Consider the following 6,294-nt stretch of genomic DNA (forward strand, 5'->3'; position numbering starts at 1 on the left):
TTACCACTCCCCTTCCCGCTACACTCAACTCATTCTCGGCTGTCATCATTACACTTTCCACCGCAGTTGATTCACCCTCACTCTTTGCATGTTCATTTCCTTCTCCAGCTCTTCCAGATGTTCTGTGCAATCCTCCATTTCATATTCACTCAGGACATATTTCACTTTTCTTCTGTTTCCCTTGTCTACCGTGCAGTGTATGGATCATTCAAAAAATATATATATTTTAGGACATTCTCTCAAAAATCAAATAATATAAAGTTTTAGCTGGCGCCCTAAGAACACTCAGTGTTGACAGTGACAGGTGCCCTATGCCAAGGCTCCCTTTTCCTGGAGATCTACTGACTACCGTCCTGAATGTTTTCAGTCCAACCCTAACCTAACATAACAGGGGCGTATTCATTATACTGATTCTGTTGCAAAATATTAATTAAATGGAATAAAACAGAGTGAAATGTGGAGTGACCTACCTGAATTTGTCCAATATAAACTAATTTTGCTCTGTTTGCTTCCTTTTGGTTCTTAAACGGTAAACGGTTTTCGTAATGAATGCACCCCAGGGTTATATTCATTACGTCTTGCAATGAAAACCGTTTACCATTTAAGAAGCAAACAGAACAATCAGACGTTGGGTGACACCTCCTTCAAGGGGTATACTATAAGCAGGATTAATGAGTTAGCCAGCTAAATTTGATAAACAAGCAGAAATAACTATAATTTTTGGGTCATAAAGAAAGCTAAACTTAGATATGTGTTTTTGGTTGTTGAGTCAATTAGACAATGACCATTTCAAGCTACTCTTTCTAAAAAAGTAAAGGTTATTTCAGAATATTTTGGCAAGATAGCTGGCTGTCATTGATCTTCCTGTGTAGTATACCCCTCTGGACACAAATCAGGATGTTGTACAGTACATATCAGGTAGACAGCAGTGGAGGCTGCTGAGGGGAGAACGGCTCATCATAATGGGTGGTACAGAGCAAATGGAATGGCATCAAACACATGGAAATCACGTGTTTGATGTTTTTGCTATCATTCCACTAATTCCGCTCCAGCCATTACCATGAGCCCGTCCTCCCCTATTTACGTGCCACCAACCTCCTGTGGTAGACAGGATACGTTACAAAGAACTATTTTGGACTACACTTCGACAGATGAGTACAAGACAGAAAAATTCAAAATCTTGAAAAAATTCCTGACAATAAGAGAGCGTTGAAAGGCAAGGACTTTAATAACTAGATTAATGTTTCCTACACTCACAAAGTTTGTTTAGGTAAGTCGTCAGCGTAGCTTTCAAGGATGACTACAATCTAGGGTGAGCTGTGGTATAAATGGATAAATCTCCCATGAGCAAGTGTGATGGAGAGATCAGAAAGAAGTGGTGCGTTTTGTACTGTTGACTGCGTTGTGCTTTGACTGATTGGTCGTTCAAATACCTGCACACAGACCTTAATGTGTTGGGAACCTTTTTATACTGCTGATAAACATTTGTTATTCTGCTGTATTGTATACATACTAAGTATATTTTCTTTTTACTATTATGGGCTGTTTCCTCATGTTAGTGGGTTCTTTGTGACTCTGGGAATGTTGAAAAAAAATGATTTAATCAATATTGTAAGCAGCAGTCACATCTCATTCCTGTTTGCTTTCAACATGCATGTGTTTCTCTCTGAAAGGTACAAACTATATTAGAGAGAATTGTACTTGTGTATATACTTATGCATATACAGTGCATTCTGTAACTATTCAGACCCCTTAACTTTTTCCACGTTTTGTTACGTTACAGCCTTATTCTAAAATTGATTAAAAAAAAAAAAATCCTCATCAATCTACACACAATACCCCATAATGACAAAGTGAAAACAGACATTTTTCAGACATTTTTGCAAAAAAATACCATCAGTATTCAGACCCTTTGCTATGTGACTCGAAATTGAGCTCAGGTGCATCCTGTTTCCATTGATCATTCGTGAGCTGTTTCTACAACTTGATTGGAGTCCACCTGTGGTAAATTCAATTGATTGGACATGATTTGGAAAGGCACACACATGTCTACAAAGGTCCCACAGTTGACAGTGCATGTCAGAGCAAAAACCAAGCCATGAGGTTGAAGGAATTGTCCGTAGAGCTCCGAAACAGGATTGTGTCGAGGCACAGATCTGGGGAAGGTTACCAAAACATTTCTGCAGCATTGAAGGTCCCCAAGAACACAGTGGCCTCCATCATTCTTAAATGGAAGAAGTTTGGAACCACCAAGACTCTTCCTAGAGCTGACTGCCCGGGCCAAACTCTGCTATAGGGGGAGAAGGGCCTTGGTCAGGGTTGTGACCAAGAACCTGATGGAGATGGGAGAACCTTCCAGAAGGACAACTATCTCTGCAGCACTCCACCAATCAGGCCTTTATGGTAGATTGGCCAGATGGAAGCCACTCCTCAGTAAAAGGCACATAACAGCCCATTTGGAGTTTGCCAAAATGCACCTAAAGACTCTCAGACCATGAGAAACAATATTCTCTGGTCTGATGAAACCAAGATTGAACTCTTTGGCCTGAATGCCAAGCGTCACGTCTGGAGGAAACTTGGCACCATCCCTACGGTGAAGCATAGTGGTGGCAGCATCATGCTGTGGGGGTGTTTTTCAGCAGCAGGGACTGGGAGACTAGTCAGGATCGAGGCAGAGATGAACAGAGCAAAGTACAGAGAGATCCTTGATGAAAACCTGCTCCAGAGAGCTCAGGACCTCAGACTGGGGAGAAGGTTCACCTTCCAACAGGGCAAAGACCCAAAGCACACAGCCAAGACAACACAGGAGTGGCTTCGGGACAAGTTTCTGAATGTCCTTGAGTGGCCCAGCCAGCGCCTGGACTTGAACTGGATCGAACATCTTTGGTAGAGACCTGAAAATAGCTGTGCAGCTCCTCATCCAACCTGACAGAGGTTGAGGATCTGAGAGAAGAATGGGAGAAACTCTGAAAATAACTGACATTTATTATGAAAATGTTTAATACATTTTCTTGAATTACAATTATTTCATTATCAGACAAAGCGGATGATACTGCCTCTAGAAATATTACTGCTTATACACATTTGTACTCCTAAAAATGTGCCTTTAAAAGTGAACAAGCAATTACCCAGTTTGTGTCTTCCTCATTATTGTCCACCTTGAAAGATCCATATAAATGTTTTTTTTAATCTATAATTATATGAAATTAGAAATTGAACATACCAGTGTTTTGGAGGAGAGTCACTGCTATTTCATCTCTCATGATGTTAACATCTTTGTCCGTATTTGAAAAGACAATCGACTCCTCCTTCAGAACACATTCAGCAAACTGGGAAAAAAATTGGATGGGCATTTCAGTCTTCCCCAACAAAATGATGTCACACTTAAGATTCTAATTCGCAAGTAAACAACGACACAGCTATAATATAATTTGACAGTTCTGTTTTGCCTTTTAGTCAGTATACTTTCAGTAGGTTAATTGAACATTACTTATACTCTCATACTTACTTTCAAGGCAAAGACCCCACAAGAAGTAACATCTTGTTGGCATGGGTGAGGAAGGTACCACACGCCCATCTGGAGATACTACACCCCTTCTCTCTCAGGAATGATCTGAACATATATGTTAATACAAGTACAGCATTTTGAAACACTTCCTTGATTAGAATATAGAGATTAATAACAGAGGGGAATCTGAGAATGCAGGGATTCCAGCAGGGTGTGAGTTGAAGTAGTCAAATCTGGAGCTGACAAGGCTCTGACTTGGCATCTTGGGGGCATCGCTGGATGGTGTGGAGGAAGAAGCAGAACGTTCAGGTTAGAGCTGGAATGTAAATGACATGTGATCATCTGGGATGATCTAACATCTGGGAATGGGCAGGCATTCCCTCGAATGAAGTGCATCTCCGTCTTGCTGATTATGTGCTGTCATCCAGGTGGAAATGTCACCTGTATATCTGATGTAGGAAAAGAGATAAGAGATAAGTTGAGTGTCCTGTGAATATGTTTAGGTATATGTACTGTACTTGTGTGTGTATGTGTATATAGATCTTGGTACATATATATATATTTTTAATTTCAATTATTATTATCATTATTGTGTTTTGTGGTTAAGGGGTGGGGGAGGTTGATGGGGATGGTGGAGGTGGAGGTGGTGTCCTATTGAGGGTGAAGGGACCTATTGGTGAGGGGATTCTTCATGGAAAAACATTCAGTCATAGTTTTGTTTATTGTATTATTTACATTTGTTTATTTTTTCCTATTTAAAAAAAATATTATTATAACAGTTTACTGTGATTATGGATATGCACTCATGTTGACTTATATATTTGAACTGTCTTTTTCGCCCAGAGTAAACATTTTTGATTTATTATTTTTATTATTATTTTATTATTACTACTGTGCCTACATTCTTAAAAACTAAAACAGAAAAAGTGTTAAAAAAAATGTAGGAAAAGCCATAAGAGGGGAAAAAAAAGCACGATGGGATGGAGGGTTGAGGGATGGGTAGAGAGAACAGTAGAGGGCTCTGAAAACGATTATTGCTGAAATAACCACTTCCTTTTGTGACTAGAGTCTAATACTTCCTGTGGCACACATCAGAGGGCATAATAAGTCACCAAAATGATTCTGATGTGTGCCACCCCCCCCCCCCCTGTTATGTTATATAGTTATTTTATAGTGTTACTTTTTTATTTTTTATATTTAGCAAATATTTTCTCAACTCTGCGTTGTTGGTGTTAATGGCTTGTAACTAAGTATTTTACAGTAAGATCTACACTTGTTGTATTCAGCGCACGCGTTGATAGAGCATCGATTCCGCCTTCACTGATCTGTCTCGTATCTCGCAAAGGGTAATGGGATAGATCAAAAGTAGTCCGGCTACAATGGGCTGCCGTAACATTCGAAAATACTACCTAGGTGACATCGTCTGCTTAATTTCATCCTCAAAACATGCTGAATTAATCAAAGCTAAAATGATACAACTGTAAATAATGTTGACCTGTTTTGGTTAAGAATTTCCTATTCGCACCATCTCACATCTAGCATAGCAGGTCTGTGCTTCAATTAGTTGTATTTCTGAAGTTTGACAATGGGCACGAAAGCTATCATAATTTGTCCAACATTAGCTTGTTACTGAGCCAGTCACTGAAACGATGCAGCTACCAACCTGCAACATACTTAGTGCTGCACAGTTAATGTTGAATGCTTCCAACAAAAACCTAGCTAGCAAGCTACTGTAGAAGTGCTGCTAACATGAGTTTTCACGAAGCAGGTTTTCTGACTCGAGTCATTGCAGTAGCCTCCCGTCCCGAGTCAGCTGCTGTGCTTAGCTGACCCAACGATACAAAGTAACTTTAGCGATCACGGAGAAACATGCTACTCGACTTGATTTTTATTTTACTCGTAACGGTTGTGAATTTGAAAATATGTTTTCCTCAATGTAACATTTTTGCTATTTGTGTAAATTACGATTGTTAATTGTTTCGTGTCTGACTTTTTCAGAATTTCAGAATTGGTCCCTATTGACTTGTTTTAAAAATATTGTATTGCTCTGTGTAAATGTTTTATTGTCCATTAACAGGACAAATCATAATCCTGAGGACCTAGAACATTCTGTAAAAGACTAACATATTGTATTGGTATCTGATAGAACATACTGTAAATGAGACCTACATGTTTTGGAGACATTTTAGCAGATGCTCTTATCCAGAGAGACTTATATGCACAATTAGGGTTAAGTGCCTTGCTCAAGGGCACATCGACAAAAAAAAAAATCACCTACTCAACTCAGTATTTGAACCAGCGACCTTTGGGTTACTGGCCCAACGCGTTTGACTTCTAGGCTACCAACCTACATGTTGTATTGGTCTCTGATGATAAACTTACTTTATTGAAAATGCCTTTATAAAGAGTAAATTAAACTTTCATTGTCATGTTTATAACCACAAAAATAAAGATTCAAATTTAGAAAACATCTATATTTCCCCAAAAATATAGAGAAAATTGATTATCGTTCAATACTTGTTTTTTTCGTTGAGTTTTTTTGCCATTGCCATTTCTCTGAGTTTCATTGGGCATGACACCAGTGCCTGACCTTCCTTCTATTGGGCTTCAGACTTTCCTTTACACCTTGGTTCTGTTGTGGTCCTAGCTTTCATATGATACAGTTAACAAGTCTGTGGTAACATGATCAATGCCAATAACAATCCACACATGAATAGTAAGAATACTGCAGGTAAGTGTATACAGTATATACATATTAAATTGTAATAATGTTTAGTGTCCACACT

General features: G+C 38.9%; 1 long non-coding RNA gene across 1 annotated transcript; it reads right to left on the bottom strand.

Annotated features, from left to right (window-relative positions):
* Positions 1-1,287: 1,287 nt before the first annotated feature.
* Positions 1,288-4,438, bottom strand: LOC139561495 (uncharacterized). Its single transcript, XR_011672157.1, has 3 exons — positions 3,509-4,438; positions 3,224-3,329; positions 1,288-2,943 (listed from the first exon to the last, which is right to left on the bottom strand). It is a non-coding gene; the product is annotated as an uncharacterized lncRNA (long non-coding RNA).
* Positions 4,439-6,294: the final 1,856 nt, after the last annotated feature.

Source organism: Salvelinus alpinus, chromosome 31 (assembly GCF_045679555.1).
Source record: "Salvelinus alpinus chromosome 31, SLU_Salpinus.1, whole genome shotgun sequence".
Taxonomy (NCBI): Eukaryota; Metazoa; Chordata; class Actinopteri; order Salmoniformes; family Salmonidae; genus Salvelinus; species Salvelinus alpinus.